The following is a 26,207-nucleotide window of genomic DNA, read 5'->3' as shown; positions in this document are numbered from 1 at the left end:
CTGTCGGTCGTCAACACCCCCAGCTCCCCCAGGGACGAGTCCGTCACCTCTAGAATATCATCTGTCCACTTTGCCCTTGGTCGGCCCCTCTTCCTTTTGCCCTCCACTCTCCCTAGCATCAGCATCTTCTCCAGGGTGTCCTGTCTTCTCATTATGTGGCCAAAGTATTTCAGTTTGGCCTTTAATATCATTCCCTCAAGTGAGCAGTCTGGCTTTATTTCCTGGAGTATGGACTGGTTTGATCTTCTTGCAGTCCAAGGCACTCTCAGAATTTTCCTCCAACACCACAGTTCAAAAGCATCGATCTTCCTTCTTTCAGCCTTCCTTATGGTCCAGCTCTCGCAGCCATATGTTACTACGGGGAACACCATTGCTTTAACTATGCGGGCCTTTGTTGTCAGTGTGATGTCTCTGCTCTTGACTATTTTATCGAGATTTGTCATTGCTCTTTATGCCTTTATGCATATTCCTTGTTTCTATATCGCTCAATGCATACCTAACTGTGCAAAGTTCCACAGAGGTTACTTTAGACTCAGTTACAGAAAATCTTCAAAGTAATAATTGGCATCGAAATAGAACAGTTATCATAAAACAAGATGAAATCCATTGTGCCTGAAACCACAATGAGAATGCTTTTACTATAGTCTATATAGATTTAATTAACAGAAAAACCTATTGTCTATGGGACAATGCAGTAGCTATGCAAGGAATAATATATTCCAAGTGTGCTCTTGTTCCTTTAAAACAAAGGAAGCACTGGACCACTACCGCCATGTACTGTAAATGAAATGAATGGCTAAAGACACATAGCACATAAAAGCTGGCATCATCCCCAACTCTGATTCAGCTTAATCTCCTTCTGTGTATTCGGTAAAAATAGCATGTATAATTAAAAATACAATATTGTCATTGTAGTGAATAATAAGCATTGCATAATCAAATACAGTTGGTTCATATGTACCATCTTTCAGACAGTTCTAAATAAACATGATCTGACTGCAACGGTGTTATTTCATGCTTTTCTTGCATTCTGAATTGTTACACTATCTTCATGTCCCTTTTCCTTCTGCATATGAAAATGTGAATATTGAATACACAGCAACGTATATATACACTGTAACCATGAAAAGGCCAATGTGCCCTCCCAGAGCAATGTTGAGTAATAATTTATTCCTAATGATGAACCATGTCACCCAAATACTTTTAGCCATCAAAACAAACAAACAAACAAAAAAGCCATTGTTATCCCATTTTTACGGTAGATTAATGGTAAGATTAAGAGTGGCCCACAACTTGAAAAAGGCCTCAGAAAATAACCTAAGGGCTTAAGCATCCAAAGTAGGAGGAAATGTCCTATGAGTTCAATTGTATCATGATAGAAACCACTTTATTCACTAATACTATTTTCTACTTTGTTATTGTCATTTTGGAGTGCTTGAAAGGATCTTGTTTGGATTGATGTCAAAGCAATGCATAAACAGAACAAGAGTTTGGCATACCACAGTCCACTGAAGTCTGTAAGGATCTGTAAAAAAGGTTCATTTACTATAAATGAATTTAATAATCTGAGAAAATATTTTAAAATTATTACTGATGCAAAACTACTCCATACGTACCCTGGTTCATACATTCTATTCTAATTCTCATTGACTCAGAATTCTGGAATACACTAAATACTGCAAATGGCTGAAATTTTTTTCTGATGTATTGGCATTATGCTTCTAAACAAGTTTGAGGAAGCCTTGGAATACTATCAGATAACAAAGACCTATCATGTAGAAGAGTTTTACTCTTAGTAAAGATGTTAAGTAGTGCAAAAGGTATGGCATCCCTTCTGCACCTTAGAGAACCGGGGGTGCTTTGTACGGCCACTTCCTGCATACTCTATTGGATCCCCCGTCTACCCAGGCTGGGTAACTCCTTGATCAATGCCAACAAGTCCATTTACTAGCCCCTCTGGTGTGCAGTGGTATTCTCCACAGCCTGCTTGGAGCACCCTGGCCTGGGAAACCCCTCAGCCTTCTCCTGCAGTGTTCTCCAAAGAAGACTCTTGTCAATCTTCTCCTATAGCACAAGCTCTGAGGGAATAGGCTGAGAGGGCTTTGAAGAAGACTGAAGTGAAGCAATCTGGACACTTGCCTTGCTTCACAAACCAGCTTCAAGAGAATCCAAAGCTTTACTGAAGCAAAGCAGTCTTTCAAAGTTTCATGGTACCCAACTGTTTTGTGTCCAACCCAGCAAACATCCAAACCATATTACTGCTACTTTAAACCAAGGGCCCAGAGCCTTTCTAGAGCAGGTCCAGTTTGCCAAAAATGGATGGAACTGGGACATAATTAAAATAAACATATTTTTATTAAAATTACCTTTAATAAAAATCAAATTAAATATTTTTCAAAATAATGCTCTTTAATACTATAAAAGAGGATAGGTTTATGTTTGCAGCTATTCAAGTGAAAATATTATGGATTATTTCAAGAGTCTCTCACAAGAGTGAATTTTCTTATCAGCAACGCCCATTAAAAAGTAACATCCAAATAGCTCTTAAAATCTGCATTTTACTCTAACCAACCTTCTACGCAACCATTTTCCATAACAAATCAGCCCTTCATAAACAGTCTTATTCCAAACATATTAATATCTTCCATGTGTTTCATTACATGGATGCAGATATATTTTGGACTACTCTTCATGTTTCATTGAGACTGTATCATTTCATATAGTAGTGGCTTTGTGGATGAATGACTGGTGTTTTCTTTGTTGACCTGTACACTATCAGTTGTCATACTGAACTTTCTCAGTTCATTCAAGGTAATGTATTTCTGACTTCATGTTAAAAAGCATATTTACTTAACAACAAATTAAAAAAAACAAAAAAACAAGTACAAGTTAGATGCAACTAAACATATTTAAGTCAAGCAATTATATATTCCATTTACCATAAATCAAGCCAGTTATATACTGTTTGATATTGCTAAACAAATTAGGGCATAACCATGAATTAGGATATAACCAGAGGCCATAAAATGTATTTCATCCTCAGATTGATGACAGACTAGCAAAAATATAGGAATACATAAAATTATTACACATCTTCAGATGTTTAGTTTGCCTCATTTTACATCTTCAGATGTTTAGCTTACCATCATGCATTGTAATGTAGAACCTGGAACTGACACTAAAGTCTTACTGGAATCCTACTTATGGTTATTCAAAGGATGTATTTGTGCCTTCAGGTCAATCTTGACTCCTGGCTACTGCCCAGACAAGTCCATGCAATTTTCTTTTGGCAGCATTTTCAGAAGCGGTTTGCCATTGCCTTCTTCTTACAGCCCAGAGTCACACAGCTGGCTTTGTGCGTAAGGTAGAACTAAAACTCACCACCTTCTGGTTTCTAGCTTGGTGCCTTTAACCACTGGCTTTCTATTCCAATGATGGAGGTACAATAAGAATAATGGCCAAAGAAAAGTTACATATTACTGCTGAGCTTCAGATAAAAATGGATAAACCTTAAAATAATCTATAGATCCAGAACAAAACAAAATTCTTATTCTGAGTAAGAGTTGAATCTTCCTAATGGTAAATACTGGCACAAATGCTGGTATGGAGTACTGAGCACAATGTAATTATTCATGGGTACCAGTGTGCCAATTGCTTCTCTTCCATCCTACACAGGTATAAGGTAGAAAAGCTCTGAATTTCAAACTACTGTAAGTTACATCTCTCTCTCTCTCTCTCTCTTTTTTGGAAGTTTCTATTATAAATCAGAGGTGTAAAATATCTTTAGATTGCAATGTTCACTTATGTGGGAACAAGCTCCAATAAACGCAATAGGATTTACTGCTGAATAGAAGCACAAAGGATTGTACTGTTACTCCTATATTCCATAGTTCTCTCTGTGCATCATTAACTAAACCCACTGCCTGAAAAAGACAGTTGAAATCTAATAGTACAAATGTCATTCAGACACACCCTTTTCCCCGCTATTCAAGCTTGCACAGTCTGAATCCATCATTCCTGACAGGGTAAAATAAAGCAGCAGGATCTCCATTGAACCTCTTTGCCCAGATCATGAATGAGGAGCCACGGTAATTAATTTTTAATTAATGCTGCATTACAGTAGATTCTCCAAATCACAAGACTCAATCCAAAATGAGAGCTGCTCTGGGTACAAACTCTTATACACTTGCAGATTCCCCACTGATTTAACAGATCTTGATGGGTCCACAAATCATGGCCAAACTTTGACTGGGGCATACTGGGAGGTCTAATGACTTTGAAGTCAAAGGAAGACAACCTTTGCTTGCCAGATGTGTCTATACCAAAAGTAAAACCTAAATTTAAGAAACGAAAGTGAGAACTATAGGCATACTAATTGAAGTCACAGCTACATACCCCAATGCTTTATTTCCTCCTTTTTATAGGCATGCATGAGGACATTCATTTTGTGGGGGCTTTCTGTTCTAGTGGGCAGTGTTGGGCTTCAGGATTTAGTGACCGTCTAGACAAGAGGGAATTGTTGCCATTAAACCCTGAAGCCCAACACTGCCCAACAGATACCAGCTGTGAAAGCCTACACCACCGTATTTCTCTTCTAGTCTTTATCCTGCGTAAATGAAACCTTTTATTCCATTAATTCTGCATAAGTCCCCCCCCATTAGTCCATACTCACGAGAAGTGTCTTAAAATGATAAAGGGTGTCAAAATGCTGGGAAATCGGATGACATTCTATTCAGCTTTCCTAGAGGATGGGTGGCTTCAGGAGGGGCAGGTGATTAAACCTGAGAATGTAAGATTTATAAAGTGAGACGTCCCTCTTGATCAAGCACTCCCCCCTTATTATCCAGATCCACGAGCAGATGGCAAAGGTTAGCTACATCGCACTCCAACAACTTTCCACCCCAGGCCGTCTAGAACTAGAGTGGTAAGAAAGGGCACTCTGCACATGTTCAAGACTGGCTTCTTTACTGTGACTTCACATCAACTCACTCCCCCGCCTCAAGGGCAGAAAAGTGGCTTCGGGGGCTGAGCCCAAAGTAGAGCACCTCTGAAGGACCCCCCCCCCCCCAGGAACCCAATGAGGAAGAGGCAGAAGAAGCCAGCTCCCCTCTCAGCCCCACGCAGCCATGGCAAGGAGAAAAGGGGTCCGCGGATGCTGAGCCTCATTCCTCACCTCAACCGCGGTTGGACCGGGGAAGGAAAGGACCCCGGGCCCGGCCCGGCCCGGCTGGGGGGACGAGACGAAAAGGGGGTTCAGGCGACGAGCGGAGAAGCGCCCCCTCCCCGGCGGCCCCTCCTCGCTCCACAACAAACCCCCTCCCTCCCGGCCGCTCAGCCACGCCCTCTTTCTCTCGGCCCGCCCACGGAGGCAGGGCGAAAAGCGAGCCAGAGGAGGAAGCCTGGCCACGCCTCTCCTTCCTCCGTCTCCGACGTCCAACTCGCCTCTCTTTCCTTCCTCCTTCCCCCGCCCTCCCTGCCACATCAAACGTTGGCTGGCGGCAGGCGGTTGCGCGCGCCGACGGTTATGTCTGGAACGGAAAGTGGAACCTCAGTGCGGGAGGGGCGGCGGAGAGGGAGGAGGGGCGGGCGGCTGTTGCCCGTCTCGCGCTTTGGAGCGGATGCGGCCCAGCCGAAGCGGGCGACGGGGTGGGGGGAGCTTTTGCGGAAGGATGCGGGGCGGAGTCGGCGGCGGGCGGGGCTACGCCTCTTCTGAAAGCAGGCTGCCTTTCCGCACGCGCCGTTTAAAGCGTTAGGCATCCGTTCTTAATGGGGCGACGTTATGACTCCCTTTCCTGGAAGGCTCTTTTCTGAGACTGTTTCTACCCCGGAAAGATGCAGTCACTCTTAAGAGTTGTATTTATTTTCTTCAGGGGCCCAGAGGTGTCTGCAGGAAGAGTTAAAAAAAAAAGTGAACCTGGCCAGGACAATCAAAGCCCTGTCTGTTTATCATCTGCCATGACATGTAAAAAAGATGTGGGGTTTTCTGTAGTCACATCTCCCCCCATAGTTTCCATTCAGCGGGCAAAAGGGTGGAAAGTGCCTGTTCTTGAAACATTAAAGCAGCTGTGTCCTCTGGAAAGCTCTGTATCACTGCTTCCGAGGCTTGCTTAGCTTTGTGCTTGCATAAATTTTTCAGGATTTTTAATGGTGATAACGTGAATCTTAAAAATAAGTACCAGAGAGGAGTTCCTCTAGGCCTGCCAGTGAAGCCACGGTGTGTGTCTGGGATATGGAAAAGAGCAGGAAAGCTTCAAAGGAAACAGACTATGCTCTGTAATGGATGTGGCTGCATCAATGCTTGGTGGAGGAGTGCTTTGTTCATGCTAACAGACTTAGTGAAATAGAAGTTAAAGGCATAAGAGAAAAAACAGCTAATCCTAGTTTGTACCAACACCATTCATTATGCTTCTGCATATTTTTCTGTCCTTCCAACCATCCTTGCTTCTGCCACATTCATACACCAAATCATATGCTTTATTTTATTCTTAAACTTCTCCTATCTCACTTTTTAAGAACTGAATCAACTGCATACATCACAAATTTCTTGGCTTTTTAACTTTCCCTCAGTCCATTCGCACTTCTTCAGTTGTCATCAAAATAAACAGATTTGTGGGTCTTAGTCCCTGATCAGTCAGTACAAAGATTGCAGAATATAGGTTCTACTGTTCCCTGGAATTTTTAGGCTTTAGTATTAGCTTTTTTTTAAACGGTGATATTAGCATTTAAGCATGGCATCCATGCCTTCTTTTCAAGTTCAAGAAACCATGTTTTCCTTTGGGTTGTACCCAAAACCCTTCCTTTCTTTTACGTGCAAAAACTAGCCTTTTCAGCAAGTAAACAATAAAGAGCGTATTCTGAAAGTCCTTGAATGCACTTGCAAGTTTTAAGATGATACAAACCTGGCTGGGAAAGAGTGACCTAACCCATAAATTTGCCACTTGTGGAATGTTATCTAGATTCAATGTTTTGTGTTGTTCAATTCTCACATGTATTCTATGTATTTTATTGTTTGATTACTTGCTTTATGACGTATCACGTATACCAAATGTATGTATCATTTGTCTCCATACCCTATAAAAGGACTTGAACACCCCCCCCCTTAATAAATGCTTTTGCTTTTGCCTGAATTGCTGTGTGATTCATGTTTTCAGGTAGGCAAAAACCCACTTTGCAAAGTCTTTCTCCCAAATTCAGGGACCAAGTTTTTATCAGCTCCACGCCAAACTCAGGGTGCCTGAGTTTCTAGGCAACATTACGTGCTCCATTTTAGAAATGGAACACTGTCTTTATAAAAACAGAGATAGCAAAGGGATTTGCTATCTATCAAAGGGTGATGAATAAGTAATGCATAAGAAACAACTGCCTTTATTAAGGCCTCGTCTTTCCTAGTAAAATTTAGATTCGCATATGTGCTTGTTGCATTAAGAACCATCTGAGGCTTCCTTATTTTTCATTCCTTCCTTCCAGGGAGAGTTTCTTCTGTTAAAGTCTGTCTGTGATACATTTGAGAATCCTGGGCCTTCTTCATTTTATTGGCTCTCTTGAAACCCTTACCATTTTCTTTTTAAAACACTCTAATGTCTGCTTTTTTGCCTTTTTAAGAGTCAGATCACAGCCTTCTAGAAGTAATTTCTGCATCTCCTATTCCCAAAGCTATCTAACCTCCAATTAGTGAGGGAGGGTCGAGAGTTGGAAGATTGATATGTTAATTTATGTCAGGAGAAAGAATTACTTTATTGATTTTGTTTTTATTGTATCCGATTAAACATTTTCCAGAATTCTGTAACTTTCCTTGGAGCCTTAGCTTCCCTTGTACCATGGAATGTTCTTTATTTTGAAGAATGCTAGCCAGAAGAAATTTTATGTAATGAAAATAGTAAACACAAAGTGTTGTTTCTCTTTGGGAGAACTTACATGGGCATGATAGTAAGGATAGTTTTTCAAAATGTAATTGCTGCTCACATCTAACAGTATACTGCAAAATCTGTATTTATCACATGAGCACAACGCACACATTTTGCAACTCTGAAATGAGTAATAAGCCCTAAAAAGGCATTTGACCAATATCACTGCAGCTCCTGTAATTCATTTTTAATACCAATTTTCTGTATGTAAATATGCACAGGTTCACACCGTTGTTTCTTCATCCTTTACAATTCTTACACGTTTTTTAAAAGGGGAAATTGAGTTTTTCTACACACTGAACCCTTGGGGTGAGTACAGATGGATATTTTCTTCCTCCTGTGGTTTTCTTGGACCCTTGTCTGCTTTCACCTCAATTTCAAAAGTTGTTTGGGCAACACATCTATCTTTGAGTCAGTTTCACAATGCCTACAGAAAATCTCCTAGGTGAATTTTCCTGCTCCTATCAGGAGCCGGCATCTGTCCAGAGCAGCATTCCACACATGAAACTGATAGCTTTGTAGTTTTGAAATATGTTGTCCCCGGTGGCACTTGGAAGCTGCAATTGCTCAAAAGAATTGTCATAAAAGCAGTCAGGGGAGAAAATGGATTTTTCATTGGAAAGTGCCAGGGGGATGGGTTATGTTAGAGTCTATATAACACGTTCTATGAGGAGACAGATAGCAATACTGATGAAGTTTAATGCCTGTATAAATCTGCCTCTTAGGCTATTGTCCCTTCCTGGAACTAATTCCTCATCGAGATCCTTAAACGTGTAATTACACTTATCCTTAATGGAGTGCAGTGGGGTTTGTTATAAGCTGAGTCATCTATGCTTAGTCTGTATATTGCAAATAAGCACAATTTTTACAAAACACTTTTAAGTGTCCAGTGATATTTCCTTTTAAGTGAAAATAAACACTGGAACATCATACTATCCAGGGAAGTTGGCAAACAAAACGATACATATAATAAGAGACTAGTTCATCTTTTATCTTCCTTTATTCCTTTATTTCTTTTGCATTATTTAGATTTCACCATCCAAAGGTATTTATCCTTTTGATGTGTCTTTTGGTAGTTAAACAAGCTTACCATACTTTGTTTGATAGGATGTTTTATTATTATTTTTTAAGATACTACCGGTCATTGTGTGTAGGGTGTTGTGTGAGAGAGATATTGTGGAGTCCTTGGTGCTCTTTGAGCCTGGTTGTTTTCTTGCGGATGTTTCATCGCCCGACTAGGCAACATCTTCAGTGAGAGAAGGGAATGGGCCTTGCTCTCTGTTTCTATTCAGTAGCTTGCCCTGCCAGTGTTGGTGGGGGTGTTGTTCTCTCTTTGGTGGTTCCTTGATTAGGGTATTGTGTACTGCTTGATTGTTCATTTGGTGTTAATCCTGGTGTTAATCTTTGCATATCTGGGTGTTGGTTGCTGATGAGGAGGTGTTCTGGTCTTTTTGTTTCCTTTTTAGCTTTTTTATTGTCTCTTTTGAATGGTGTGTAAATGTTGTTTACCTCTGTGTGCCTCTTGATGGCTGACTTGTCTGAGTGCCAGGCTTCCAGGAATTCCAGGAACTGTTAACAGTTTCCCAGCTGAAACTGTGGCTGAGTCTGTCCACGTGTTCTGAGATTAAGGGGTTTTCATCATGTCTTCTGACTGCTAGTTGGTGTTTGTGGATGTGCTCTGCTACTCTTCTGCCCGTCTGCCCTACATAGTGGCTGCTACAGTCCTTACAGTGTGTGTTGTAGATGACTCCTGTTTTTTCTTCTTTGTCTACTGGGTCTTTTGGTTTGCCTAAGATGTTTTGGAGGACTTTAGTTGGTTTGTGTGCTGTGGTGATGCCATGAGGTTGTAACAGTCTGTTGGCAGTTTCCGAGATGTTTCTGATGTGTGGCAGTGTTACCCTTTTCATTGCTTGTGTTGGTTGTGCTGTAGTGGGCTGAGTGGGCAGGCACTTTTTGATAAAGTTGTGTGGGTGTCCATTTTTCTTTTGGAAGATGCTGTATGTTGTTGTTGTTTATTCATTTAGTCGCTTCCGACTCTTCGTGACTTCATGGACCAGCCCACGCCAGACCTTCCTGTCAGTCGTCAACACCCCCAGCTCCCCCAGGGACGAGTCCGTCACCTCTAGAATATCATCCATCCACCTTGCCCTTGGTCGGCCCCTCTTCCTTTTGCCTTCCACTCTCCCTAGCATCAGCATCTTCTCCAGGGTGTCCTGTCTTCTCATGATGTGGCCAAAGTATTTCAGTTTTGCCTTTAATATCATTCCCTCAAGTGAGCAGTCTGGCTTTATTTCCTGGAGGATGGACTGGTTTGATCTTCTTGCAGTCCGAGGCACTCTCAGAATTTTCCTCCAACACCACAGTTCAAAAGCATCGATCTTCCTTCTCTCAGCCTTCCTTATGGTCCAGCTCTCGCAGCCATATGTTACTACGGGGAACACCATTGCTTTAACTATGCGGGCCTTTGTTGTCAGTGTGATGTCTCTGCTCTTGACTATTTTATCGAGATTTGTCACTGCTCTTCTCCCGAGGATTAAGCGTCTTCTGATTTCCTGACTGCAGTCAGCATCTGCAGTAATCTTTGCACCTAGAAATACAAAATTTTTCACTGCTTCTACATTTTCTCCCTCTATTTGCCAGTTATCAATCAAGCTGGTTGACATAATCTTGGTTTTTTTTGAGGTTTAGCTGCAAGCCATCTTTTGCACTTTCTTCTTTCACCTTCATCATAAGGCTCCTCAGTTCCTCTTCACTTTCAGCCATCAAAGTGGTATCATCTGCATATCTGAGATTGTTAATGTTTCTTCCAGCGATTTTAACTCCAGCCTTGGATTCCTCAAGCCCAGCATGTCGCATGATGTGTTCTGCGTACAAGTTGAATAGGTAGGGTGAGAGTATACAGCCCTGCCGTACTCCTTTCCCAATCTTAAACCAGTCCGTTGTTCCGTGGTCTGTTCTTACTGTTGCTACTTGGTCGTTACACAGATTCTTCAGGAGGCATACAAGATGACTTGGTATCCCCATACCGCTAAGAACTTGCCACAATTTGTTATGGTCCACACAGTCAAAGGCTTTAAAATAGTCAATAAAACAGAAATAGATCTTTTTCTGAAACTCCCTGGCTTTTTCCATTATCCAGCGGATATTGGCAATTTGGTCCCTAGTTCCTCTGCCTTTTCTAAACCAGCTTGTACATCTGGCAATTCTCGCTCCATGAATTGCTGAAGTCTACCTTGCAGGATCTTGAGCATTACCTTACTGGCATGTGAAATGAGTGCCACTGTTCGATAGTTTGAACATTCTTCAGTGTTTCCCTTTTTTGGTACGGGGATATAAGTTGATTTTTTCCAGTCTGATGGCCATTCTTGTGTTTTCCAAATTTGCTGGCATATAGCATGCATTACCTTGACAGCATCATCTCGCAAGATTTTGAACGGTTCAGCTCGGATGCCGTCGTCTCCTGCTGCCTTGTTATTAGCAATGCTTCTTAAGGCCCATTCAACCTCACTCTTCAGGATGTCTGGCTCTAGCTCACTGACCACACCGTCAAAGCTATCCCCAATATCGTTATCCTTCCTATACAGGTCTTCTGTATATTCTTGCCACCTTTTCTTGATCTCTTCTTCTTCTGTTAGGTCCTTGCCATCTTTGTTTTTGATCATATCCATTTTTGCCTGGAATTTACCTCTGATGTTTCTAATTTTCTGGAAGAGGTCTCTTGTCCTTCCTATTCTATTGTCTTCTTCCACTTCCGCGCATTGCTTGTTTAAAAATAATTCCTTATCTCTTCTGGCTAACCTCTGGAATTTTGCATTTAATTGGGCATATCTCCCCCTATCACTGTTGCCTTTTGCTTTCCTTCTTTCTTGGGCTACTTCTAGTGTCTCAGCAGACAGCCATTTTGCCTTCTTGGTTTTCTCTTTCTTTGGGATGTATTTTGTTGCCACCCCCTGAGCAATGTTGCGAACTTCTGTCCATAGTTCTTCCGGGACCCTGTCTACTAAGTCCAGTCCCTTAAATCTATTCTTCACCTCCACTGGATATTCCTAAGGAATATTAGTGAGCTCATATCTAGCTGATCTGTGGGTCTTCCCTAATCTCTTTAGTCTGATCCTAAATTGTGCAAGAAGAAGTTCGTGATCTGAACTACAGTCAGCTCCAGGTCTTGTTTTTACCGACTGTATAGATGTCCGCCACCTTTGTCTGCAAAGGGTGTAGTCAATCTGGTTTCGGTGTTGTCCATCTGGTGAAGTCCATGTATAAAGCCGTCTCTTAGGTTGTTGGAAGAGAGTGTTTGTTACGCAGAGTGAGTTGTCTTGGCAAAATTCTATCAGCCTACGTCCTGCTTCGTTTTGTTCTCCCAGGCCATGCTTACCTGTAATTCCAGGTGTCGTTTGACTGCCCACCTTAGCATTCCAGTCTCCTGTGATGAAAACAATGTCTCTTTTAGGCATATTGTCCAGTAGGTGCTGCAGATCCTCATAGAACTGCTCTACTTCAGCTGCTTCAGCATCTGTGGTTGGGGCATATATTTGGATCACTGTGATGTTAGATGGCTTGCCCTGAATTCGAATTGAGATCATTCTATCGTTTTTTGGATTGTATCCAAGCCCTCCTTTAGCCACTTTACTATTAATTATGAAGGCTACTCCATTTCTTCTGTGGTCCTCTTGTCCGCAGTAGTAGATCTGGTGGTCATTTGATGTGAAGTGGCCCATTCCAGTCCATTTCAGTTCACTGACGCCCAGAATGTCTATCTTTAATCTTGACATCTCACCAATAACCACATCCAGTTTGCCCTGGCTCATAGATCTTACATTCCAGGTTCCAATGGCGTGTTGATCCTTAGAACATTGGATTCTCCGTTCACCACCAGCACCGTCGGCCGCTAGCCGTCCTTTCGGCTTTGAGCTAGCTGCATCATCACGTCTGGGGCTAGTTGAGCTCATCCTCTGTTCCTCCCCGGTAGCATTTTGACCATCGTCCGACCTGGGGGTCTCATCTTCCGATGGTATACCGACATATCTCTGGTTGTACTGATCCATTTAGTTTTCACGGCAAGACTACTGGGTGGGTTGCCATTACCTTCCCCAGGGATCGCATTTAGTCTGACCTCTCTGTCATGACCTTCCCGTCTTGGGTGGCCCTTCACGTTTTAGCTCATGGCATCATTGAAGTGCTCAAGCTCCAGCACCACGACAAGATGCTGTATAGGTGGTCTGTTTCCTTTTTCTGGTGTTCTGGGTTGCTACAGTGTCTTTGTACTCATCTGAATAATGTTCTTACACAGCTCCTCTTGTGGGAGGTTGGGTTGTTACTTTGGTAACGGAGCACTTGGTTAGTGTGGGTTGATTTCCAGTACACTGGCATTTCTAGGTTGCTGTCATTTCCTCTACTGATGAGGATGTCCGAGAAGGGTAGAGTGTTGTTTTATTTTTCCCTTGTGAATTTTATTCCTTTGATGATGTTGTTGATTGTTTCTTATGTCTTCTCTAGTTGTTCTTTTTTTATTATGACAAAGGTGTCATCTACATACCAGATCCATATTTTTGGTTGTATGCGTGGGAGTGCTATTGTTTCTAGATGCTGCCATACAGTCTCTGCTTTGAGTCCTGAGAGTGGTGATCCTATGGGTGTTCCTCTGATTCGTTGGTATATTTGTCCATCAAATTGAAAGTAGGTGGTGAGGCAGAAGTCGATGAGGTCCATGATTCTGGGTATTTAAATCTTAGTGTATTTGGCTAGGTCGGGTGTGTTGGGTAAAACTGCTGCTATGGATTCTTTCACTAGTGCTTGGTCTATGGATGTAAAGAGTGCTGTGACATCAAATGACACCATAATTTCATTTTCATCTATTTTTATGTTGTTGATTTTTTGGAGACACTAGTGGGGAGTTGCTCTCCTCTGTGAGATGTCCAAGTTTTTTGTAAGTTCTTTTTTGTAAGTTGTTATCTCTAGAGAGATATTGCTGGATTATGTACCAAAAAAATAACAGCCAGTCTCTTGCGTGAGACCCTTCACAGACTGGTCTCTGAAGATCAGCCCACTGGCTCTTAGCATAGATGGCCTATTGCAATGGGAAAGATGCAAGTAGGGTCCTTTGTGACTTTATGTGAAGATTTCTGATGATATATTTCTCAGTAGCACTAATGGAATTTAAAAGTATCAGTTTCCCATTTATGGAACCAATAATATTCTGCTCAAAAGGAAGAGAAGCGATTGCAAGGTACTATGGTCTCATGTTAAAATAATGCTTCATTTTTAAACTGAAGCTTTTTTTCCCACTGGTGTAAGTAATTGTAGACATCAAAGATATATGCTAAACAGCTTGATTCTCAAGTCAGTCATCCTGGAAGTGTTATGGAAGTGGTTTGTCATTGCTGCCTTTGGGGCATTTTCTGTAGCCAAGAGACCTGGAATTCCCAGGTGGTTTTCCATCTTAGTTTCCTTGCTATTGGTTTGGATGAATGGAAGCTTTCTCCCTCTCTCAGTATGTTTCTTACTTACTTTAAACAAGTTCATTGAAGTAAAAAAGAAAGAATGAAAATAGACGGCTGTTTGTTCCTTAAACATTTCAGTATGACAGAAACTAATATGAGTGAAAGAATAAGAAGGTTTGACAAAACTTCAGTGGAAATCTGCCCTGGAAATTGCAGCCAAGAGAAAAAAGTTAGCAGAAGGAAATGTGAAATCACCCATTCTTAATGGTAGTGATGGAAGACCAAAATAACTTTATCAATATTCCATGGTATTCAAGGTTCATGCTGCAAGAAAGTTATAAAAAGGAAAATCAGATGGGAAATCAAACTTGGAAATAACGCACAACATGCATTAAGGAATTTGCTGCCTTAAGCAACTATTTCAAAGTATCCCCTGAGAGTATGGTAACATTTCAGTCAAATTATAGAGAAATACTACTATTAGTGACAGCTGATGGTTTCTGTTTCTTTGGATAATCACTGAGATGCACTTTCATGATATGCTTTATAGGAGCAAATAAAATGAATCTGCTCTTGCTATGTCCTGTTCATATTGTATGATTTTTTGGTGGTGATGGGAGTGGGGGCTTGTTTGGTTTATTTAAAGTGTTCACCTACCTATCTCTCCCAGGATGGCTTACAATGTTACACCTATAGAGATGCACACATTAACAAAACTACATAAACAAATAGCACAATTTAAACATCTGAATTACACCAGCAGCATTTTGAACTTCCTCCAAATTACACATTTTTTTTTGAAATTTTATTATGATCAGAATATCATAATAAATATGATATTCTCACCAATGCAGTAACAACTGGAGGAAAATAGATTATATTTTAGAGCAGGAACTGTGTGGGACCCAAAAAATCGATCGGTAGTAACCTTCCAGTCTGCCCTTGGTTTGCATTAGATAAATGCTGAGTTAAATTTTTGAAATTATTTTGCAGCAAACATTGCTGTTCCTACATTCATCAATTTTTGTGCATTTTTCCATACCTCTTCACAGGGCTTAAAAGCAACTGAGGTCTGAGCCTCTGTTGATTTGAGAGGATGTAGATGTGGGTTCAGATTAACTTGACTTTGCCTTTTTGTGAAAATTAAATGTGTTCTTATATTTATTTCAAAAACTGTGTCCATGCACACATTTCTGTTAAGATGTGTTTGCATCTTAAAATATAGGCATATTTATCTTCTGTGGGCTGGTGCTCAAATAATCATATCCTTAGCAACAGCCCTAGTTGTGAATGAAAAAGAAGCTGTTTGCCTACCTACCTGTCTCTAGAGAGAGCTGTCTTCAGATAAAACCTACTGGAGCATGGCAGCTACTGAACAGGGTGAACAACTGGTTTTTCTTTATCTGTAGAACCAGGAAAATGAGGGGTTCTATTTAAGCAGAGTCAGCATCTGAACAGCCAGTAAGCCACGGAAATGTTCCAGCTAAGTATTTTGTTTCTTGGCTGTGCTATTGCAAAGGTAAAATCCCTTTGACACCTGTATACATACTTGGAATTTGAGAGCCTGTCATGGACATATGGGATGCGGTGGCACTGCGGGTTAAACCGCTGAGCTGCTGAGCTTGCCGATTGGAAGGTCGGCGGTTCGAATCCGCATGACGGGGTGAGCTCCCGTTGCTAGTCCCAGCTCCTGCCAACCTAGCACTTTGAAAACATGCAAATGTGAGTAGATTAATAGGTACCACTTCGGCGGGCAGGTAACGGCGTTCCGTGTAGTCGTGCCAGCCACATGACCACGGAAGTGTCTACGGACAAACGCCGGCTCTTCGACTTTGAAACGGAGATGAGCACCGCCCCCTAGAGTCGGACACGACTGGACTTAATGTCAAGGGAAACCTTCACCTTTACATGGACATATGCAAAAAATAGTTGTGATGAGGTGGGATTTGCTTATTCACAGTTGGTACAACAGACCATGAGATGCTCTGTATCATTCCACATCCCTTGCTTTTTTAGAGAGCTGGGGGGCATGCTTCCAAACCCAGTTCTGGACTCTAGCTACAGGCATTTTTCCCCTTAAGAATATCTATGGAGGTCAATTTTTTTTAAAGATAACTTTAAAAAAGTCAGGTGGGTCAATTACAGGAGAGTTATCTGTTGAGTATTACCTTATAGTACGAAACCACTAATACTGTTTTTTTATTTATCCACTTTTAAAATGTCCTATTTTGCCAACTACCAAGGTCTGTTGGTGACTCTATACGCTGAACCAAGCTAACACCATATTTAACCACTGCATGGACTTTTATAGTGACTTACAATAAACTGTTATAAACTTTAGGGACTCTCTCTCAAATTAGCAAACCTCGCCATTAATTTCATGGCATGTGAAGCTATCTCCTACTTTCTACCCTGTCTTTCCTTCAAATAATACAGAAGCTGTATTCTTTAAAAAATAACACCCTAATTTAGGGAAATGCCAGCGCAGTAGCATCTGACTTACCGCGTGCAACATTGTTAGCAGAAACTATAGACAATGCCCCCACCTCACTAGCACAGAGATAAACCTGTAGAAAAATGAGATTGATTTTTTTCAGTTGTTCAGTCATCTATCAAAAGAATGCTGGGATGTGATTGTGGGGGCTGGAACTTGCCTGCACATATTTTATAACAGACTGTTGCAAGAACAGGTGAAGAATATTTTTGGGATGTGTGTTTAAGTATTTAAAGAAAACCTCATTACCTATAATAAAGTGGCAACAGTTTGTTTTGGGAATGGATACAAAGGGGGTGACTGTAGGAATCCTGCAGGAAGTTCTCTCCCAGAAATGTCATTACCTACAAATGTTAGTAATGCATCAAACTATTATAGCTGGAAGCTGAAGATAAACATGCAAACGGCCACTCTTTCTTTAATGCCAATACAACTTGGACCATCATGTTTTCAACTCATAGTGAAGCTAAAGGGTGAGCTTTATGGGAAGGAGGAGGATTGCAATTAGAATTACCATCACTTGGGTTTTGGGAAGACACGTGCTTCCAAATACGCAGTGCATTTACTATGACAGGAAATGTGAGTGGCATCTCCAGACAAGCACACAGGGAAAAAAATTCTTGCGTTTTCAGATTCTCTTGCATTTCATAATGAACCTGTTATCTAAATTAAATAGTGTTTAGTTTGCTCTCATTTTCTGAGTGTGCCAGAACTAGCAGATGCCCTCCAGAGTGATATATTATAGGGCACAATATGTTTTCATGTCAACTAAGCTATTAAAGAGCATCTATTTATTATTATCTCATTAGGCAGAATAAGACTTGTCTACTGAAAGCATTGACCAATGGCTGTTGTGGTGGGAGGGGAGAGGAGGAAAGGAGGAGGGATCAATATGAGGGATCAATATGTTGGGGATGGCTGTATTAAGAAGAAACCAGGCAATACTGTTCAGTTAGTTATCTGCATGAATTGGACGGGGCAGGATCTTCCAAGGTTACACTTTTGTTTTGAGCTTAGTAACTGTAGACATGGCCAATGATATAATGATATCCCCAGAGGAAACTGGATTAAAATGTTCAGCCCTTTTTAAGGGACTGGCAGTTCTTTTGCTGTAAAAGAGGAGGTGGTCTCCACAAACATGCATCAAAATAGACATGGATAAAACCAAAGCTAAGATGAATAGCAATGGTGACAAGGGGCATCCCTGCCTGACATTGGTAGGGGTGTGGGCCTGGGTGGTAAAAAAAAATTCTGCCCAAAAGCAAAAACAGAGTGTGATGAGGTTTGAGGTGGAATTTTAGGCTTAGAAATGGTCCTGTATTCTGTTTTCAAGAATGGTGGAATTTCAGTCTCAGGGAAGAAAATTCCTGATGGTAGGGGCGTGGGGCGGGGCGGGAAAAAAAAATTAACAACAACAAAAAAAAATCAGCCCAAATGCAGAAATGGAGCACAGGATGAAATTCAGGGGTGGAATTTTAATCTTGGAAAAGGTGCTGTATTTTGTTTTCAAGAATGGCCAAATTTCGGTCTCAGGGAAGAAAGTTCCTTATGCTGGCAGTAAGGGTGCGGGGTGGGGCAGTAAAAAAATTTCAGCTCAAATGGAAAAATGGAGTGCAGGATAAGATTTGGGGTGGAATTTTAGGCTTAGAAATGGCCCTGTATTCTGTTTTCAATAACAGCCAAATTTTGGTCACAGGGAAGAAAATTCCTGATGCCGGTGGTAGGGGCGTCGAGTGGGTCAGGGAAAAAAATTCAGCCCAAATGCAAAAACGGAGCGCGGGATGAGATTCAGAGTGGAATTTTAGGCTTAGAAATAATGGGGTCCAAACTCATTGGAAGTAGCCTGGTAACCTTTTCAGCCTGGTGAGCATCAACAACTGATTTTTGGAGGTCCTCAGAAATCTCCTTTCTTTGAGCCATGACATACTTCCACATACCTGTGTTGTGAAGATCAGGCATTAATAGTGAATACCCAGAATTCTGTTCTTTAAATAAGGCAGGACCTCCCACACTCACACCTGATTATCACATGTTATGCAGAAATATTGAAAATTCGAAAGGGTTCCCAAACATTTAAGTACCACTGTATTTATTTATTTATTTATTTATTTATTTTATCTAATTTATCCCCGCCCATCTCCTCCCATCGGAGGCCTCTGGGCAGTTTACAACAAATGATTAAAACCATCAGAATAATAAAATACTATAAAAATACTATAAATAGAAATAAAAATAAAGAATAAAAATCCAAGCGATGAAAGATCTAAAACAGTCCAAGTGTGGGAGGAGTGGTCTATAACAACCATCCCCGTATAACTCTATTCCCCTCTCTACCCCAAGCGAGGCAGCAGAACCAGGTCTTCAGATTCCGCCGAAAGGCCAGGAGCGATGGGGCCAATCTCACCTCCAGGGGCAGCATGTTCCACAGGGTGGGAGCTACTGTGGAGAAGGCCTGCTTCCTGGACCCCACCAGATGAAATTCTTTTACAGACGGGGTCCGTAGCATGCCCTCTCTGCATGATCGGGTGGGACGGGTTGATGTAATGGGGAAGAGGCGGTCCCTCAGGTAACCTGGTCCCATGCCATGTAGGGCTTTAAAGGTAATAACCAACACCTTGAATTGGACCCAGAAGCAAACTGGTACCCAATGCAGCTTGCGCAGCAGTGGTGTTACATGTGCCCTTCTGGGGGCACCAAAAAAGCTCATGCAGCTGCATTCTGGACCAGCTGAAGCTTCCGGATACTTTTCAAGGGTAGCCCCATGTAGAGCGCATTGCAATAGTCTATCTGAGAGATAACAAGGGCATGAGTGACTGTTCGAAGGACCTCCTGGTCCAGGAAGGGGCGTAACTGGCACACAGCACGTAGCTGCACAAAGGCTCTCCTGGCCACGGCTGCTGCCTGTTCTTTGAGCAGGAGCCGTGAGTCCAGGAGGACCCCCAGATTATGCACCGGGTCTGTCTGGGGCAGTGCAACCCCATCCAGAACCAGAGATGTTAATGTCCTGGATACAGAAGAACCATTAACCCACAGCCACTCAGTCTTACCAGGGTTCAGTTGAAGCCTGTTTTCCCCATCCAGGCCCCCACAGCCCCCAGACACTCGGAGAGGGTGGTCACGGCATCACTTATTTCACCCGGGATGGAGATATACAATTGAGTATCATCAGCATACTGATGATACCTCATCCCATGGTGACGGATGATCTCACCCAGCGGTTTCATGTAGATGTTAAAAAAGGAGAGGGGAGAGTACTGATCCCTGTGGCACCCCACAAAGAAGGGGCTGCGGGGCCGATCTCTCCTCCCCTATCAACACCAACTGGGATCGGCCCTGGAGGAAGGAGGTGAACCAGCATAAGACTACGCCACCCACCCTCAACTCCCTGAGCCACCCCAAAAGGATACCATCGTCGGTGGTATTGAAAGCCGCTGAGAGATCAAGGAGAGCAAGGATGGATGCACTGCCTCCATCCCGCTCCCGCCAGAGATCATCCATAAGTGCAACCAATGCTGTTTCCGTCCCATAACTGGGCCTGAAACCTGACTGAAAGGGGTCAAGATAATTCGTTTCCTCCAGGACCCTCTGGAGCTGCAAAGCCACCACTTTCTCAACCACCTTCCCCCAAAAGGGGAGGTGGGAGACTGGACGAAAATTGTCCAGAACAGTAGGGTCCAGCGATGACTTCTTGAGGAGGGGGTGTACCAACGCCTCTTTAAAGGCTGCTGGAAACACCCCCTCTCCCAAGGATGTATTAACCATTGCAAGGACCCAACCACATGTGACCTCCCGGCCTGCTTTTACTAGCCAGGAGGGACACGGGTCTAGATGGCATGTGGTGGCATTTACTGTCCGTAGGATCCTGTCCACTTCCTCAGGTCCAACAGGATCAAACTGCTCCCAGGCAACTGGGTAAGCCTGTTCCCCTGGTATCTCTCCAGACCACGCCTCACACCTGGAGTCCAACTTGGAGAGGATCCAAGCGATTTTGTCCTGCAGATGCTCAGCAAATTCCTCTGCACGGCCCTGTAGGTGGGTCGCTGAACCCACCTTCCCCAAAAGGGATTGAGTGATCTTAAACAGGGCCGTCGGGCGGCATTCTGCAGACACAATAAGAGCGGAGAAATATTGATGTTTCGCCACTTTTATCGCCACAAGGTAGGCCTTAATGGTGGCTTTTACCTGTGTTCGGTCGAATTCAGTCTTCGTCTTCCTCCAGCGGCACTCTAGGCATCTCTTAACCCTCTTCAGCACCCTCAGCTCCTCCGTAAACCATGGGGAGTGCCGGGTTCGATGAGACAAGAGAGGCCGCACAGGCGCAATCCTGTCCAAGGCCCCAGCCGCCTCCCTATTCCAGGCTGCAGTAGGGCCTCCGCTGGACCGTGCAGCAGATCACCGGGTATAACCCCCAGCTCCCTCTGAAACCGTACCAGGTCCATCAGTCGCCTGTGGCGGACCAATCGAATGGGTCCTACCTCCCTGTGGAGGGGGGTGGCATAAGAGAATCTCAGGGCCACCAGGGTATGGTCTGACCATGACAATGGGGACAGATCTATCTCTCCCCTCAGATCACATTGCCACTGCTCTGACAAGAAAACCAAGTCTGGGGTGTGACCTCTGTCTCGAGTCGGGTCCCGAATTATCTGGGACAGGCCCATGGCTGCCATGGTAGCCATGAACTCCCGAGCTGCCTCTGAGGCATGCCCCAGGGATGGCAGATTGAAGTCCCCCAGAACCATAAGCCTGGGGAACTCCACCGCCAGCCCCAAGACGGCGTCAAGCAGCTCAGGCAGGGAGGTTGCCACGCAGCAGGGAGGTTGGTACAGCAGCAACACTCCCAACTGTTCTCGGGAACCCAACTTGAAGAACAGGGTCTCACAACCAGCCACTTGTGGAGCAGGGCCCCTGAAGGCCACAAGAGACTCTCGGATGACAACAGCCACCCCTCCTCCCCTGCCCTGGGATCTCAGCTGGTGCCATACCGTAAACCCAGCTGGGCACATTTCCGAAAGGGGCACCCCCCCTTCTGCGCCCAGCCAGGTCTCGGTAATACATGCCAGGTCTGCCCCCTCCTCAGTGATCAAGTCACATATGAGGGGGGCCTTGTTATTAACTGACCTGGCATTAAGAAGCAGCAGCCAGAAACCAGGGCCCCTATGGATCTGCTGACCAGGGCCTGGGTCTGAGAGCAGAGGGCTGGAACACGCCACCGGTAACAAACACCGGAGGCGTCTTCCCCGAAGATGGCCTGCCCTCCGGCTCCCGCCATAATGTTCCCTACCCGTCACCACCTCAATAATGAGCCCTGCCATGTTGCCCCCAGTGACTCCTGATCCATTAGCCCCCACTCCTGGACCTTGGGAGTCTCTGGCTCTAAGTAGGGCTCCCTCCTTCCATTCATACATCCTTACTCACAGTCAATCTCCCACAGGGTGATGGTAGGCCCTCTGGCGCACCAGCTTCCGCTCTCGGCACCATCAGAGCCCAACCCTCACCCCTCCATTCGCTATGCCCCTCCTCGAACTCTCTCATTGTTCAACAGGGGGCACTCATTCATTCTTCACCCACCCCGTCTCTCACTCAGGGGGTGAGTGCCCTTTCACACAAACACACTCCCAGACTCCCCCTCTCGTCTCTCACCCTGGGGGAGAGTCTCTCATTCACCCTGGAGGACGCTCACAGCTTCCAGCTGCCTCAGGGGTGGTTGGGGGGGATGGGTAACTTTTTTTTTTTTTAAACTCCCCACTCCTCACCCACACGGTCTGCTACCCCAAGGCCCACAACCGGTCACTTCTTCTCCGGTGCAGCCCAGAGTCCACTACTGCACCGTTGGCCCAGTTCGCTGCTGGCCCGGTCCGCCGCTGCAGTGTTGCAGTATAGGTTTGGTCCAATACTGCCATTCAGCTTTGAAAGCCAGAGGTTGCTAAATGTTTGCTAACCATTGTCCACATCCACTTAAAAGAGGCAGAAGCATTTTTGGAGACCTTTCTTTGGGCAAGTTGAGATAACTATCCAGGTCTATGTGTAAGAAAAAAAAAAAGCTCCTTTTCTAACAACTCAAGTTCATTGCAAAGCACAGCGATATAAATAACCAGGGAAAAGTTTCAGCCAGACAGCATGACTCTTGTTTATTTATTGCCCTCCAGTAGTGATAAAATGCCATGTCTGTAACATTTTTGCTCAAAAAAAGATAAATTTGGATAGCCAGGTTCTACAAACCTTTATTAATCAACCACTCAATTACATTGTTGTTAATCAACAACTCAGCTACATTAATATCATACGGGTATATCATGTAGAATGCATTCAGAGACACCCTTCTTGTGATTACGGAACTCACTGATAGGCAAAAACCTATTGGTAGGTGAAAAAAGGAAGAGCCCGCAGCATAATACGTGCACATACCTTGACGAAGAGTAAGAACATCAGCCCCACATACTTTGGCAGGAAAAGAATCTTGAGTTCCTTATGAGATGACAGGCCTTCCATGTCTTCTTCATTGCTAGGTTCAAGTTCCAAAGCCATGGTAACTTTCAGGAAGGAATAGAGAAGCCTCTGGCCATAGAATCAGCACTGCTTATTCAGATACCATGCATATTGAGGCATCATGGATTGTTTGGGTGCTTCGCTACCACATTTGTGTTATGTAGTCCTTGGTGCTCTCTGAGCTTGGTTGGTTGCTTGCAGACGTTTCATTACCCAACTAGGTAACAGCATCAGTGCATCGCACCGGTAGGGTAATGAAACGTCTGCAAGCAAACAATCAAGCTCAGAGAGCACCTCGGTCTCCATGGTTCAACCCTGAGCTACACACATTCTCTTCTATTGGAACTTTTGTGTTAATACATCTTTTCTATGTATTTGGAAAAGAAATGAGTATCTTCAGTTTAGAGTCTGTGATAAATTCAGCTGTTCTTACTTAGAAGGGAACACTCAAGAACAGAGAGATGTGGTTTTATTACTTTATTGGGGCATCACACTGTGCATAAACCCAACAATGCTCAGGGCTGCCTTTGGGAGTTGTAATTGGTCCAAAATGCAGTGGCTGTAATGCTAATAGGAAGTGGCACATTTATCAGATGCTCCAGTGGTCTTGGCTGCCAATTTGTTTCCAGGTGAAATTCAAAGTGCTGGTTATCACCTATAAATCCCCAAGTGGCTCAGCTCCTGGATACTTGCAGGATCATAGCTTCTGGCACATTTTGACCTGTCCTGGGCATCTTTCTAGGGAGGGGATGCTAAGGGTCCCTACCCTGTGTGAGATTGAGAGCTCTGGGGCCTGACGATGTTCCTTGTCTGCAGTTGCCTCCACGCCCTGGAATCTTATCCATGCTGCCCCCAACCTCTTGGCCTTTAAGAAGATACTTAAGACCTTTTTATTCCATCCAGCATATGGGTGATAATGGTGATATAGCAGTGTTAGATATAGGTTTTCAATTTGGGTTATTATTCCATCTTGGGGAATTTATGAAGAGCATTTTTCCTTTGTTGTGTTGCAAACCACCCTGAGCCCTGTATGAGTATAAATAAATACAAAATAAAATTATCTGGGGCAAAACCAAAGCATTTCCCCTCTACTCTACAGTATTTGTGTCTTGTGCTTTTTTTTAAACGTGAGCTCTGGGTTGAAGTCAAGGGGTGGAATTTCCATTTAGATTTTTACAAGTGGGTCCTAAAGGGTTACAGCACAGTGTAGAGCCAGCTCTGATTTGGATGTAAAGCACAACATCTTTTTAAGCATCTCTTTAGGAGCAACAAATGGGTTTAGTAATCCCTGATAAATTGCAATCCTATATTTTGCAAAAGCCTAGCCATTAGTATTCAGACTCATTATCTCTCCTACAACTTCTTCTTACTTCCCATTTATTACTGCTCTTGAGGAATTAATGGAGCTATTTTGGCAGAGCTGGAAATTCCCAAATTCATTCTCTGCTGACACATTCTTGGTGGATACAATTCAGCTATAAATTACCAACAGCAGAGAGAAACTGCCAAGCCAGAGCTTCAGACTCCCTTGTGCTAAATCCATCAGGACGAACAGATTGTAAACTGCCCATTGCAAGTATCCATGCAGCAGTTTAGCATCCCAGTAATACTTTGGAATGTCAGTTCTTTCCATTTATATGGCTTTTCCCTTCAAAGCTTTGGAAATGGCTTCTTTTGTAGTTATATATGCCACGCTGAGCAATTCAGGCTTAATAAGCAAAGTGGATACTTAGGATTTTAAGGATTTTTCTTTCATTCAATGTTTCCCAACCAGTGGTACACGTAAGCAATACAGCAGGGTACACAAAAGTAGGCTAGGGGGGATGTGACTTCCCTCTCCAAATCAGGAAATGACCCAAATGAGAAAGAGGAGGTGGGGTGGGGGGAAGAGGACAGCAGGAGAAGGGCAATCAGCCATTTGGAATTGAGTATATGGAGGAAAGAGAAAACCAAGAAGGCAAAATGGCTGTCTGCTGAGACACTAGAAGTAGCCCAAGAAAGGAGGAAAGCAAAAGGCAACAGTGATAGGGGGAGATATGCCCAATTAAATGCAAAATTCCAGAGGTTAGCCAGAAGAGATCAGGAATTATTTTTAAACAAGCAATGCGCGGAAGTGGAAGAAGACAATAGAATAGGAAGGAAAAGAGACCTCTTCCAGAAAATTAGAAACATCGGAGGTAAATTCGGAGGGGCCGACCAAGGGCAAGATGGATGGATGATATTCTAGAGGTGACGGACTCGTCCCTGGGGGAGCTGGGGGTGTTGACGACCGACAGGAAGCTCTGGCGTGGGCTGGTCCATGAAGTCACGAAGAGTCGGAAGCGACTAAACGAATAAACAACAACATATGGAGGAAAATGGAATTAAACATTTCAACCAAGTGTTGGAATTGGAATTTGGAGAAGCCTGAGAGAGAAAATATATTTTTCCCCCTTCCTTAGCTCTCTCAGCATTTGGACATATGTTTTAGGTTGGGTTTGATAGAAAACTGTCACCCACAGTGGCAAACACTGCTTCAAGCCCAGGCAGCTCTCATTCAGCATTTTACAGTTACTGTAGAAAAAATCAGTGTCAACAGTGTCACTGCCATGTTTATGCTCTTAACACTTACGGTAACTAGTCAGTGTGATGACAGCATGCATATGTGTATATGTCTTTCTCTGAAAAAGCAGTTTTTTTATTTCTACTTTGGTGGGATAAAAGTATGATTGTTGGGACTTAAGGTATGGAAAGCTGAGAACTATTAGTGAGAGGGGACCCAGTCATTAAACAAACAAAGGCAAACTATGGTTTCAGCATTTTAAATTTTTTAATATACGAAGCCAGAGGGGGAAAAAAACCATACTTACCCCCTGCATTTTTTCCTTTATTTCACTCATGTGT

At 43.3% G+C, this 26,207-nt stretch overlaps 1 protein-coding gene across 1 annotated transcript in view; it reads right to left on the bottom strand.

Annotated features, from left to right (window-relative positions):
- The window catches only part of KLF3 (KLF transcription factor 3), a 174,395-nt gene that overhangs the window by 44,462 nt on the left and 103,726 nt on the right, over positions 1-26,207 (bottom strand). The window lies entirely within an intron of this gene.

This window comes from Candoia aspera, chromosome 8, assembly GCF_035149785.1.
Source record: "Candoia aspera isolate rCanAsp1 chromosome 8, rCanAsp1.hap2, whole genome shotgun sequence".
In the NCBI taxonomy this organism is placed as follows: Eukaryota; Metazoa; Chordata; class Lepidosauria; order Squamata; family Boidae; genus Candoia; species Candoia aspera.
The sequence above is the reverse complement of the archived record's forward strand: the minus strand, read 5'-3'. Positions and strand labels throughout refer to the sequence as shown.